Raw genomic sequence first — 12834 nt, 5'->3', positions numbered from 1 at the left:
TTCTTGATAGCGAGCAATATCATTTAGGGAAGGGTTTCTCTCACTGGTGCCATTGTCAGTGCCAGGATTCATTTTTGGGTATGGAGCATTCATCATTTGGAAATGAACTGTTAGAATGACTTTTATAAATAGGGATACCAATTGTTTGGCTTGGAGTTAGGCTCTTTGGTTTAGAGCTGGCTCATCTAATTCTGGAACATGTGGTTCAGAAGGAATTTAAAAGGGCAAGCTAAATGCAAATCACCTGGTTTGGGTGCAGTGGCTTGGATAACAAAAAACTTTCTGGATCCCACTGTTCTGCTTTGTGTTTGAATGTTGGGATTCTAAGGGGTATGCAGGAGAACCCTTATGGGATAATCCAAATTATTAGGGGGAGCAGGTACCCAGAGGTGATTTTTAGGACCCAGGAATTTAGCTATGTTTTTTTTTTTCTTTTTAAATTTTTTATTTTTTATAAACATATATTTTTATCCCCAGGGGTACAGGTCTGTGAATCACCAGGTTTACACACTTCACAGCACTCACCAAAGCACACACCCTCCCCAATGTCCATAATCCCACCCCCTTCTCCCAAACCCCCTCCCCCCAGCAACCCTCAGTTTGTTTTGTGAGATTAAGAGTCACTTATGATTTCTCTCCCTCCCAATTCCATATTCTTTCATTGATTCTTCTTCTACCCACTTAAGCCCCCATGTTGCATCACCACTTCCTCATATCAGGGAGATCATATGATAGATGTCTTTCTCTGCTTGACTTATTTCGCTAAGCATGATACGCTCTAGTTCCATCCATGTTGTCGCAAATGGCAAGATTTCATTTCTTTTGATGGCTGCATAGTATTCCATCGTGTATATATACCACATCTTCTTGAACCATTCATCTGTTGATGGACATCTAGGTTCTTTCCATAGTTTGGCTATTGTGGACATTGCTGCTATAAACATTCGGGTGCACGTTCCCCTTTGGATCACTACGTTTGTATCTTTAGGGTAGATACCCAGTAGTGCAATTGCTGGGTCATAGGGCAGTTCTATTTTCAACATTTTGAGGAACCTCCATGCTGTTTTCCAGAGTGGCTGCACCAGCTTGCATTCCCACCAACAGTGTAGGAGGGTTCCCCTTTCTCCGCATCCTCGCCAGCCTCTGTCATTTCCTGACTTGTTGATTTTAGCCATTCTGACTGGTGTGAGGTGATATCTCATTGTGGTTTTGATTTGTATTTCCCTGATGCCGAGTGATATGGAGCACTTTTTCATGTGTCTGTTGGCCATCTGGATGTCTTCTTTGCAGAAATGTCTGTTCATGTCCTCTGCCCATTTCTTGATTGGATTATTTGTTCTTTGGGTGTTGAGTTTGCTAAGTTCTTTATAGATTTTGGACACTAGTCCTTTATCTGATATGTCGTTTGCAAGTATTTTCTCCCATTCTATCAGTTGTCTTTTGATTTTGTTAACTGTTTCCTTTGCTGTGCAAAAGCTTTTGATCTTGATGAAATCCCAATAGTTCATTTTTGCCCTTGCTTCCTTTGCCTTTGGCGATGTTCCTAGGAAGATGTTGCTGCGGCTGAGGTCGAAGAGGTTGCTGCCTGTGTTCTCCTCAAGGATTTTGATGGATTCCTTTCTCACATTGAGGTCCTTCATCCATTTTGAGTCTATTTTCGTGTGTGGTGTAAGGAAATGGTCCAATTTCATTTTTCTGCATGTGGCTGTCCAATTTTCCCAGCACCATTTATTGAAGAGGCTGTCTTTTTTCCATTGGACATTCTTTCCTGCTTTGTCGAAAATTAGTTGACCATAGAGTTGAGGGTCTATTTCTGGGCTCTCTATTCTGTTCCATTGATCTATGTGTCTGTTTTTGTGCCAGTACCATGCTGTCTTGATGATGACAGCTAGCTATGTTTTTTTATTTTTGAAATTATACCTGCTTAATTTTAATGTAGTGATATGTTTATATTATCTTTAATTTACTTTTAATTCATGAAATGTAAACAGTGAGCAGGAAGCTCTTCTGTTCCTAAATCTACATCCTTATCCAGGATTTAACTTCTAAAGAAATGTCTTCTTGCATTTTCTGATTTTCTTTTTGTTCTTTTTGTGAGTTAGTTGAGTAATAACTAACTCAACTGTTAGTCTTTTCATTAAAGATGGAAAGTCCCACATAGGAAATGGTACCACCAGCGATGGGTCAATCGTTTATGTTGGCCAATGTAAGGAAACCTACTTTCTTACACAAAAGGCTAACCAAGAGGAAGTCATTGTTGGGGATGGGGGGAGGAGTTGGGTTACCTTCTCTTGGTGAACTTTAACCAAACACACCACAGAAAGTGCCAGATAGTACATGAAACCAGAAGAGGTTGGAAAATTCTTCTTTGTTTCTAGATATTGAGGACCAGAAAGGTATGTATGATTTCAAGGTTTGGTGACACTGTTTCTGAGTGGAAAGTGAGTAGGTTTCAGGCACTGAAGAGAGGAGGTTGTGGTCAGCAGGAACATTTTTAGTGTACTTCTGTCACTGGCTGAAACTTGTCCTTGTTCTTAAATAATCCTCTGGGGTGCCGGAAGGAAATATTAAAACTGCAGTTTTTCCTGATTGATTTCATCAATCATTTAAAGCTGTCTGTTTCTTGTGCTGTTTTATGGTATATAGAAAGAATATTCCAGGGAACTACTATCTCAGAAGAGGAGAAGGCAGATGGTTGTATCAGGACGGAAAGAACTGGAGAGGTAGAATAGCTCAGAACTCAGAGGTCTTCCTTCTCTTCTGATGAAAGAAATGTGGTAGCCATTTGAGAAGATTCTGGAGAGAGCAGGGAGGACATTGACCTTTGCTGGGCAATAATTGTATTACAGGCTTTGGGTTATGTATTTTTCTTGTTATATCACTGCGTATGTAACTTACACACACACTTGTTCTTTTATGAATTTAATATTCATTTAGTGAATATCTCATTAAATCTTCATGAATAGCTTGATAAGCAGTTTTTAATTTTCCCAATTTTACCACCAGGAAGCAAACAGTTATTTTATTTTTTTTATTGAACAGTAGTTGACATTCTAAATGATATTATATTAGTTTTAGATATATAACAGAGATTCAACATTTGTATACACAAAGAAATAATCACCACTGTGATCACTCTAGTCATCATCTATCAGCAAAGTTATTACAATGTTATTGACTGTATTCCCTGTCCTGTATAGTACATTTTAACGAATTATTTTATTTATTTATTTTTAATTTATTTACTTGACAGACAGAGATCACAAATAGGTAGAGAAGCAGGCGGAAGCAGGCTACCTGCTGAGCAGAGAGCCTGATCTGGGGCTCGATCCCAGGACCCTGGGCCCATGACTTGGGCTGAAGGCAGAGGCCTTAAACCACTGAGCCATCCAGGTGCCCTGACTTACTTATTTTATAACTGGAAGTTTGTACCTCTTAATCACCTTCACCTATTTTTGTGCATACTCCTCCACCCCCAGCAGCCACCAGTTTGTAGTTTGTATTTATGAGTCTGTTTGTGTTTTGTTTTGCCTCTTCATTTTTTAGTTTTAGTTTTTTTTTTTTTTTTTTTTTTTTAGATTCCACATTTCCATCAGTGAAATCATACAGTATCTGTCCTTTTCTGTCTGACTTATTTCACTTATCATAACACCTAGGTCTATCCATGTTGTTGGAAATGGCAAGATTTTATTCCTTTTTATGGCTAAATAGTATTATAATATATATAATATATTATATATATACATGCACACATATACACACACATCTTTATACATTCATCTATCAATGGATACTTAGGTTGCTCAGGAAGCTAAAGTTTAAAGAAGTTAAGTAATATGTATGACATTTGTACTCTGCAATTGTCATGCTTTAGTGCATAACATACACTCAAGGGCCCCTCTCAAAGAGATGTTCCTTCAGTAGGTTCAGATTGGCCTCCAGTCTGCTCACAACAGGTGGATTGCTCAAGAAAGCATTTACAAAATTAGGGAATACTTTGTTCTGGTTTTCTTTTTTGTTATATATGTCCAAATCATAATTTTAGGCCAGAGTTACTTCTCTGCTGCTCAGGCTGATACCAAGGCTTGGTTTGATATTTTAGTCAGCTCAAACTTCCTTTCTTGGCATTAAAAGCAAGCAAACAAAAAACTCCTGAAACTCTTGTAAGAGCTAAATTTCAGGGAATTGACAAAATCTTAATTAGTTCATTTCATTGTGATTAGATTGAATTGACACAAGGGGCTAAATCTGCTTGGTGGTCCCATTCTCAATAGCAGAGCCTGTTTTCCACCTTTTTATTGTAGAATCCTTTCATCTGCATGTCTGACTCTTTCCAGCACAGAAGTATCTCATGAGCAGCAATCACATTTTGTTCATCTTTGTGTGAACACAAAGTGGCTAGCAAAGTATTTGCCCTTGTTGAATGACAACATTGGATCAGGCATCCTGGTTGTTATAGGTGGTTTATCTGTTGACCTAAAATGGTAATTTGTTGGCTCTTAGCTGTGTTGGCAGTAGAGCTAGACTTACCTGATTTGAGAAACATGGTGCTATTTATTCTGGTTAGAAAACCTGCATGGCTTCATATTAAATATAAAAATTTCCATCTCTTCCTTTTGATGAAATATGTGCAAAGTTGGAAGACAAGGTAAGAGGGTGAGTAAATTGGGAAGAACATTTCTCTCAAGTGCTCAGATACTTAATCAAAATTCCGTTAACATAATTCATTAGAATGTTGTGAGGACAAATTGAGGTGATCATTGAGAAACTCTAGATTTGGAAACTCTAGATTACAAACAGGGACATTTCTAAAAAGTAAGATTTTTAAAGGGAAAATAAGGTTTTTTAAGAAAATGGAACTTCTAGTGTTCTGACAATGTATATGCTACATAATGAAGATTAAAAATGAAGACTTGGTCAGGTAATATTACCTAGTGGGAATATATACCGTTTACCATTTTAGCTATTTTTAAGTGTACAGTTCAGTAATGTTAAATACATTCACAGTGCTGTGAAACTGTCATCGCTGTTCATCTCTGGAATATTTTCATCCCAGTCTGGGACTCTGTACCCAGTCAATACCTCCCATTTCCCCTCTTCCCCACCCCTGGCAACCTCTGTTCTTTGCCTATGCTAGGTACCTCATACAAGTGGAATTATTACAATATTTTCCTTTTGTTTCTGGATTATTTCACTTAGCATAATGTGTTCAAAGTTTATCCATGTTGCATCATGTATGATCATTTCATTCCTTTTTTTTTTTTTTTTAAAGATTTTATTTATTTGAGAGAGAAAGAGTGTGTATGAGTGCACAAGAAGGAGCTTGAGTCAGGTGAGGGGCTGAGAGAGAAGCTGACTCCCCACTGAGCAGGTTGCTCAATCTGAGTCTCCATCTGGGAACTCCCAGATCATCATTGGAGCTGAAGGCAAACAGTTAACCAACTGAGCCACTCAGGTGTCCTGAATGTCATTCCTTTTTAAGGCCGACTGATATTTCATGGAATTTGTATACCATATTTTGTGTATCCCTTTATCCATCAATTGATGTATGGGCTGTTTTCACCTTTTGGCTATTGTGGATAATTTTGCTATGGATATTGGTGTACAAGTATCTGTTTGAGCCTCTGGCTTCTGTTCTTTTGGTATTTATCTATAAGTAGAAAAAAGTAAAACTTTCATTTTATTTTATTTTTTAATTTTTTTTTTTTTTAATTTTTTTTTTTATAAACATATATTTTTATCCCCAGGGGTACAGGTCTGTGAATCACCAGGTTTACACACTTCACAGCACTCACCAAAGCACATACCCTCCCCAATGTCCATAATCCCACCCCCTTCTCCCAACCCCCCTCCCCCCAGCAACCCTCAGTTTGTTTTGTGAGATTAAGAGTCACTTATGGTTTGTCTCCCTCCCAATCCCATTTTCTTTCATTTATTCTTCTCGTACCCACTTAAGCCCCCATGTTGCATCACCACTTCCTCATATCAGGGAGATCATATGATAGTTGTCTTTCTCCGCTTGACTTATTTCACTAAGCATGATACGCTCTAGTTCCATCCATGTTGTCGCAAATGGCAAGATTTCATTTCTTTTGATGGCTGCATAGTATTCCATTGTGTATATATACGTAGTGATCCAAAGGGGCACGTGTACCCAAATGTTTATAGCAGCAATGTCCACAATAGCCAAACTATGGAAAGAACCTAGATGTCCATCAACAGATGAATGGATCAAGAAGATGTGGTATAATTTTTATTTATGTATTTTTAACCAAAGGAAAAGCTAGTATAGCTTTATTGTAATTAGATGAAATAGATTTAAAGCCAAATCAGTATAAAAGATAAAGTGGTTATATTTTATAATAAAAATATTAGACTTCATAATTTTAACACATGGGCTATAAAATTAGTAACTATAAGTTTTTTATCCTCTATAACATAGATTTAATATAAAGCAAAGAATTTGACAGAAATAAGAATAAGCAATTTATACATAATGGGAGATTTTAGATGTATCAATCTCCATAGTAGAATAAGCTGATTTAAATGAAAATTTTAATTAACGTGACCAAGTGGATATATAGACAACATATATTTTTTTCTTTTCACTTTTAAAATTAATTAATTAATTTTTTATTAACACATAATGTATTATTAGCCCCAGGGGTACAGGTCTGTGAATCACCAGGTTTACACTTCACAGCACTCACCATAGCACATACCTTCCCCAGTGTCTATAACCCTACCTCCCTTTCCCTACCCCCCACCCTGGAACCCTCAGTTTGTTTTGTGAGATTAAGAGTTTCTTATGGTTTCTCTCCCTCCTAATCCCATCTTGTTTCATTTATTCTTTTCCTTCCCCCAAACCCCCCACGTTGCCTCTCAACTTCCTCAAATCAGGGAGATCATATGATAGTTGTCTTTCTCTGATTGACTTATTTCGCTCAGCATAACACCCTCTAGTTCCATCCAAGTCATCGCAAATGGCAAGATTTCGTTTCTTTTGATGGCTGCATAGTATTCCATGGTATATATATGCACCACATCTTCTTTATCCATTCATCTAGACAACATATCTTTTTAATAATTGTCTGCATACTGGGTTATAAGGCAAATCTTTTGAAAGACTGAAATAATACAGAGTATGTTAATTGTACTAAGATCACACAGCAGGCTTTTACTGAATGACTTATGAAATTAATAAAGCAGAGTTTTTAAACCCTCCTTTCCCCTATACTTTTTAGGTTATCCAGAGCAAGTGTATCTCTTCTGTTCATGCCATAAATAGTGAGTGGTTGCTTTCTTCATCTTCAACTTGCTATAGATTTCCATCCTTTTCCCTAGGTTTCTCTTCTACCTCTGAATTTCATACTGCAAGATGCAGTTACAAAGGAGTCTGAAATCTGACCCTAACCACTCTATGCCTATAACAAAGTCTACTCAAATTAGGTCCATCACCTGGCACTACTTTGGGGACTGACAGATTAAGGTGAGCTAAAAAAAATTAACTTGAGGGCACATTATAAATGGAAATCTAGTAGAAATGGAAAGTGTCATACAGAGAACTATAGTTTAGATTTCATCTTCAGTTCATTTGATAAATTACTATCTGCTGGGCACTGTTGGTGATGACCAAGAAAGAGACAAGAGCTCTGTTTCTGAGCAGCTCAAATTTTGGAGGAGGATGCATATGTATTTAGTAAGCAACAAAAGCTACACAACAATGCTATTACTGTCATTGGTTTATATAACATCCCTCAAGCACCTACTGCACATTGTTCTAGGCCCTGGGTGTATATCCAAAGACCAAGTCCCTGTTCTCCTAAAGCTGACTGTCTGGTGGGGGGAACTGGACAATATACGAGGAAATATGCTGTATAATAGGTGTGTGTTTTCCTATGGAGGAAAAAATAAAGCAAGAGAAGGGATGGAGAGAGACGGGTGTGTGTGTGTGTGTGTGTGTGTGTGTGTGTGTATGGTTTTAGGTAGGCTGTCCAGACTGGGCCTCTCAGTGTTGGGGACTTGGATCACAGATCTGAATGAAGTAAGGGAGAGAGTCAAGGTGACATGTGGGTGATAAGACAGCCTGGCTGAGGACTAGCAGCAGCTGCTGCTGTAGTGTTAGATTTCAGAGATGGGTCAAGAGCTTTGGGATGTAAAGTAATACTCCGTGATTTTAAGTACATAATTCTATGAAATGGTAAAATCCTTTTTTAAGCACCCCAAGATCTATCAGCCAGGGAGTATTTAATGGCAAGATACTTGCATTTTTAAACGAATATTTCAAAATGATATGAAATCATTGCTAGTAACTCCCCTTGCCCATGCATGTGGGTGCATTATGGGAGCTTCTGTGTTTGAGGTGAATGTGAGGCAGTCACTGTGAGTGTGGTAAGCCCTTCTGTCTCACCTTCTTCTGCTATTAGGATTTCTCATTTCATCAGTGGTCTTAATTAGAAACAAAAATCAGTTCTGACTAGTTAGTACATGAAGAACTAGAGCATTTTAAATCCACTTAGAACTTTCAGAAGCATGTAACAAGAATATACTGAGGAAGCGTAAGAAAGATATCCCTAGTATTGACATTTCAGGGAGAATGACAGGGCTGGTGACTTCTTTTTGGTATGAGAAACTTTTGGGCAAATGGAACAAAATCACACATAGCTCTTTAATGTGGCAGTCTTTTTTTTTTTTTTAATATAGTATAGGACTTCATGCCTGCATGGGAGGGAGGGAAAGAGAGCATGCATGGAAGAAAGAAGTGGTTGCAAAACTAAAGAATCGATCCTTACAGACCTCATCTCAAACTGGGAGGGGAGATAGCAGGCATTTAGAGTAAGTGCCAGTGGATGATATCAAACCTAGACTCTAGCAGTGTCCAAGAGGGAGGGGCCAGAGATGCTGGGAATCAGAAAACGATCCTTTATGGACAGGTTTGGGAGTGAAAAGATGAAGGAAAAGGTCTCGCAGGGAGAGAGGATGATCTGGGCAGAGATGCCATTGTGGGGAAGTATGGTTGATGTTTAAGTAAAGGAGAGGGGTCCTAATGGATTAGGACAGAGGATCTGGCTTGGAGATTGTAAGGTTAACTTTGGAAAGCTCAATAGAAGGCCAAGAAGAAAAGGAGAGCTCCACGCCTTCCTTCTTTTATAAGTTACTTTCTGACTCATTAACTTATCAGATAGTAGGGAGATCATCCCTTGCTCCCTCATTGGTCCTTTGTTAGAGGGGGACACCCATAGGTCTTAAGATGCACCCTGCAAACAAAAACACTATCTTCTAAGAACTCCATTTTTATTAGTTGACATACACACTGTAAAAAATTTAAATGGTACTTTTCTAAGAATCAATGAACTATTTCTCCCAGGGCCCACCAGCCCTTCTACCCCCATACCATTTTTTTGGAGGCAACTACTGTTAAAAATTTCTTTCTGCTTATCCTTCCTAATTTTATTCATCCAGTCAACAAATTCTTAATTGAATGCCTGTTATGGAAATGGGATACAACAGTGAACAGAAGTCCCCACTCTCAAGGAGCTTTTATTTTACTGGGAAGAAGCAGGCAGTCAACGGCAAGCACATTTAAAATATCTTACAGGGGCGCCTGGGTGGCTCAGTGGGTTAAGCCTCTGCCTTCGGCTCAGGTCATGATCCCAGGGTCCTGGGATCAAGCCCCGCATTGGGCTCTCTGCTCAGTGGGGAGCCTGCTTCTCTTCCTCTCTCTCTGCCTGCCTCTCTGCCTACTTGTGATCTCTGTCTGTCAAATAAATAAATAAAATCTTTAAAAAAAATCTTATAGAATGAAATTATCCTATGCATACTCTTGCAACTAGCTCTTTTCTACTTGACAGTCTATCTTGGACATCTTTCCATGTCTGTTTATAGAGGTGTACCTCTTGAGGCACCTGGGTGGCTCAGTGGGTTAAGCCTCTGCCTTTGGCTCAGGTCATGATCTCAAGGTCCTGGGATCAAGCCCTGCATTGGGCTCTCTGTTCAGTGGGGAGCCTGCTCCCTCCTCCTCCGACTCTCTGCCTGCCTTTCTGCTTACATGTGATCTTTGTCAAATAAATAAAATCTTTAAAAAAGTTTTTAAAAAGAGGCCTACCTCTTTAACTGGTATTCACTAATATTTATTGAGCATCTGCTGTACTTTAGGCACTGTCTTAGTCACAGTAATTCTCTGTGGTAAGTACTGTAATTTTCATCTTACTATAGATGAAGTACCGAGATGAAGAGAGGTGCGGGAACTTGCTCAGAGTCACCTGGCTAGTCTCTGCTGGAGTCGGATCTGAACCCAGGCCATCTGATCCTTCACTTCAGTTCTACTCTCTCTTGATGGCTGCATAATCCTCCTTTACATGGATGTACCTTCACTTATTTGGCCAGTCCTCTATTCTCAAGCCATTTTTAGTTTTTTTCCTGTCACAGACAGTGCTATAATGAACATTTCTCCAGATGTGATTATGATCATCTGTGAGGTAAATTCCTAAGAGATGGAAACATTCACATTTCTATATTTGATAGACACTACTTAGTTTCCCTTTAAAAATATCTTACCAACTTTCGGGTGCCTGCGTGGCTTAGTTGGTTGAGTGTCTGCCTTCAGCCCAGCTCATGATCTTGGGGTCCTGGGATGAAGTTCCATGTTGGGGGGGGGTCCCTGCTCTGTGGGGAGTCTGTTTCTCCCTCTCCCTATGCCATTCCCCCCACTTGTGCTCTCTTTGTCAAATAAATAAAATCTTTAAAAAAATAAAAAATTATTTACCAACTTCTATAGTAATAGTATAGAAGATGCTGATTTCTCTCTCTCTCTCTTTTTAAGGATTTTATTTATTTATAGGACGGACAGAGATCACAAGTAGGCAGAGAGGATGAAGCAGGCTCCCCACTGAGCAGAGAGCCCGATGCAGGGCTCGATCCCAGAACCTTGGGATCATGACCTGAGCCGAAGGCAGAGGCTTTAACCCACTGAGCCATCCAGGTGCCCCAAGATGCTGATTTCTTTTTATCTTCTTCAACAAAGGGAATTACCAAACTTATAGTAGTTGCTAATAAAATAGGTTAAAAAGTGGTATAGAAATTAGATTTGAAAACATTTTTAAAGAGTTTTTGATTTTAAATATCATAAAGAAATGATTACTTTCTTTTTAAGAGCTGTTTTTTGTTCTTTCTACCATGCAAGAAAGAAAGCCATCACTCTCATTTCAAGAAATCTGCAATTTCTTAGGACTGGGGAGGCTTGGCAGGGAAAGTCTTTCTTTCTCTCTGATCTGGCTCTCTGTAGAGGTGTGAGGGCTCAGCACCAGAATCTTCCAGGAGAGTGGAGTTGATGTGTGCAGACGATCAACCTGCTCTGGTTATAGAGACATGATTAAAATGTATTTGGTTTCCCCATCCCCCACCACCCCTCCCTTCAATGGGTATTAAGGAGGGCATGTGTTGTGATGAGCATTGAGTGCTACATGCAGCTAATGAATAGGTGAACATTACATGAGAAACAAATGATGTACTGTATGCTGGCTAACTGAGCATAATGAATAATAAACATGTGAAAAAAAATTTAAAAAATGTAGTTGGCTTTAGTACTTAACTGCAAATCTGATGCAACTTCCGGAAAACCCATAAATGGGTTTAGACATACTTAAAAGAAGACATAATCTCTTCTTTTAAAAATAGACACAAACCAAAATATTTTGTTTTCATCTAATCCCATCTTAAAAACAAGAACCCGCTCAAAGTGATTCTGAACTAAAAACTTTAAATCTATTTCCTAATGTGCATTTATTTTTTGACACCCTCAGGGGTTAATTGTTTGCTTTACTCTGAGTTGAATTTAAGGATGTTTGGAAAAAGTGTCTTCATTCTTCATATTAAATGTTGCTTGCATGTGCTTAGCTTTCATCCATAAGATAGTAAAACTCCCCTTCCAGTGATTTTTTAAAAATGTGAATTCCTTCATCTCTGGGGAAGAACAGGTGGGAACTCTAAAGATGTTTGCTTATTTTCCTCATTGAGGGCTGATGAAAGTTTGGTAAGCAGAAGTGGTAACTGTGACTTTCTGTTATCTGCTTCCATCCTTCTGAACTCTTGGTTCCCACAGAGGAAAGCCATCCTGCTGAAGCCCGCCTCTAGGGAGCTTGCTTTTGTTTCTTCAGGATTAACCAGTTCTGCCCTGGCAGCGATAGCAGGCAACTCTAGAAGGAGAGACTCTTCTGGGCTTTTGGTATTTTTCCAAGGAGTGGTTTTCTCTCCCAGGTCTTCACTGGTAGGGTAGCTTCTTTCCTACAAAGCTGCCTTCTTTTTCTGATGAGATGCTGATTCTGATCTGCCATCTAGCAGCTTCCTGTAGCGGTAAGTGGTCAAGAGTGTTTTTCCGGGAGTTGATCTCAGGTTTTCAAGAATGTCCCCTAGAGACCCTGTTTGTTTTCTATGTAATTGCTAGAGCTTTTAGAATAGCCTTGCTTTTCTCATTGTTCTCATTGACCTGGTCATGGAGTGGGTACCTGTTTGATCTCCCTGAATCCTCCCTTTTGGGAGGGTTAGGTCCAGGCTGAGGTGAGTCTGTGGGGAGCATTCAAGGGTTGGTGAGGCCAAGAGGAGAGTCTGCTCAGGGCTGTCTGGAGCTTTCTCTTTCTCTTTTCTATGTTGCTCTTTTGTTTTGCTGTTTTCATCTTGGGTATGGTTGAGGTTTAGCAAACAGTCTTTTTTATTCTTTTACTAAGAAAAAAAAGGAAAGTAGTTAGGTTTGAGAAATAGGATATTTTCTTTATTTTGTTTTTCAAATTTTTATTCTGTTAGCATCATCTATTTTTTTTTTTAAAGATTTATTTATTT

At 38.8% G+C, this 12834-nt stretch overlaps 1 protein-coding gene across 9 annotated transcripts in view; it reads left to right on the top strand.

Annotated features, from left to right (window-relative positions):
* The first annotated feature begins 2267 nt into the window (after positions 1-2267).
* Positions 2268-12834, top strand: part of ATP8B4 (ATPase phospholipid transporting 8B4 (putative)) — a 257966-nt gene continuing 247399 nt past the window's right edge. For 5 of the 9 annotated variants that reach the window (XR_009355570.1, XM_059181516.1, XM_059181517.1 and 2 more), the window contains exon 1: positions 2268-2396. The gene's annotated coding sequence lies outside the window, so the exon portion shown is untranslated. Of the gene's footprint in view, positions 2397-12068; positions 12352-12398; positions 12556-12834 lie in introns of those variants that run through there. The other 4 variants (XM_059181510.1, XM_059181513.1, XM_059181512.1 and 1 more) reach the window with 3 other exon arrangements.

This window comes from Mustela lutreola, chromosome 7, assembly GCF_030435805.1.
Source record: "Mustela lutreola isolate mMusLut2 chromosome 7, mMusLut2.pri, whole genome shotgun sequence".
NCBI classification, from domain to species: Eukaryota; Metazoa; Chordata; class Mammalia; order Carnivora; family Mustelidae; genus Mustela; species Mustela lutreola.
The sequence above is the reverse complement of the archived record's forward strand: the minus strand, read 5'-3'. Positions and strand labels throughout refer to the sequence as shown.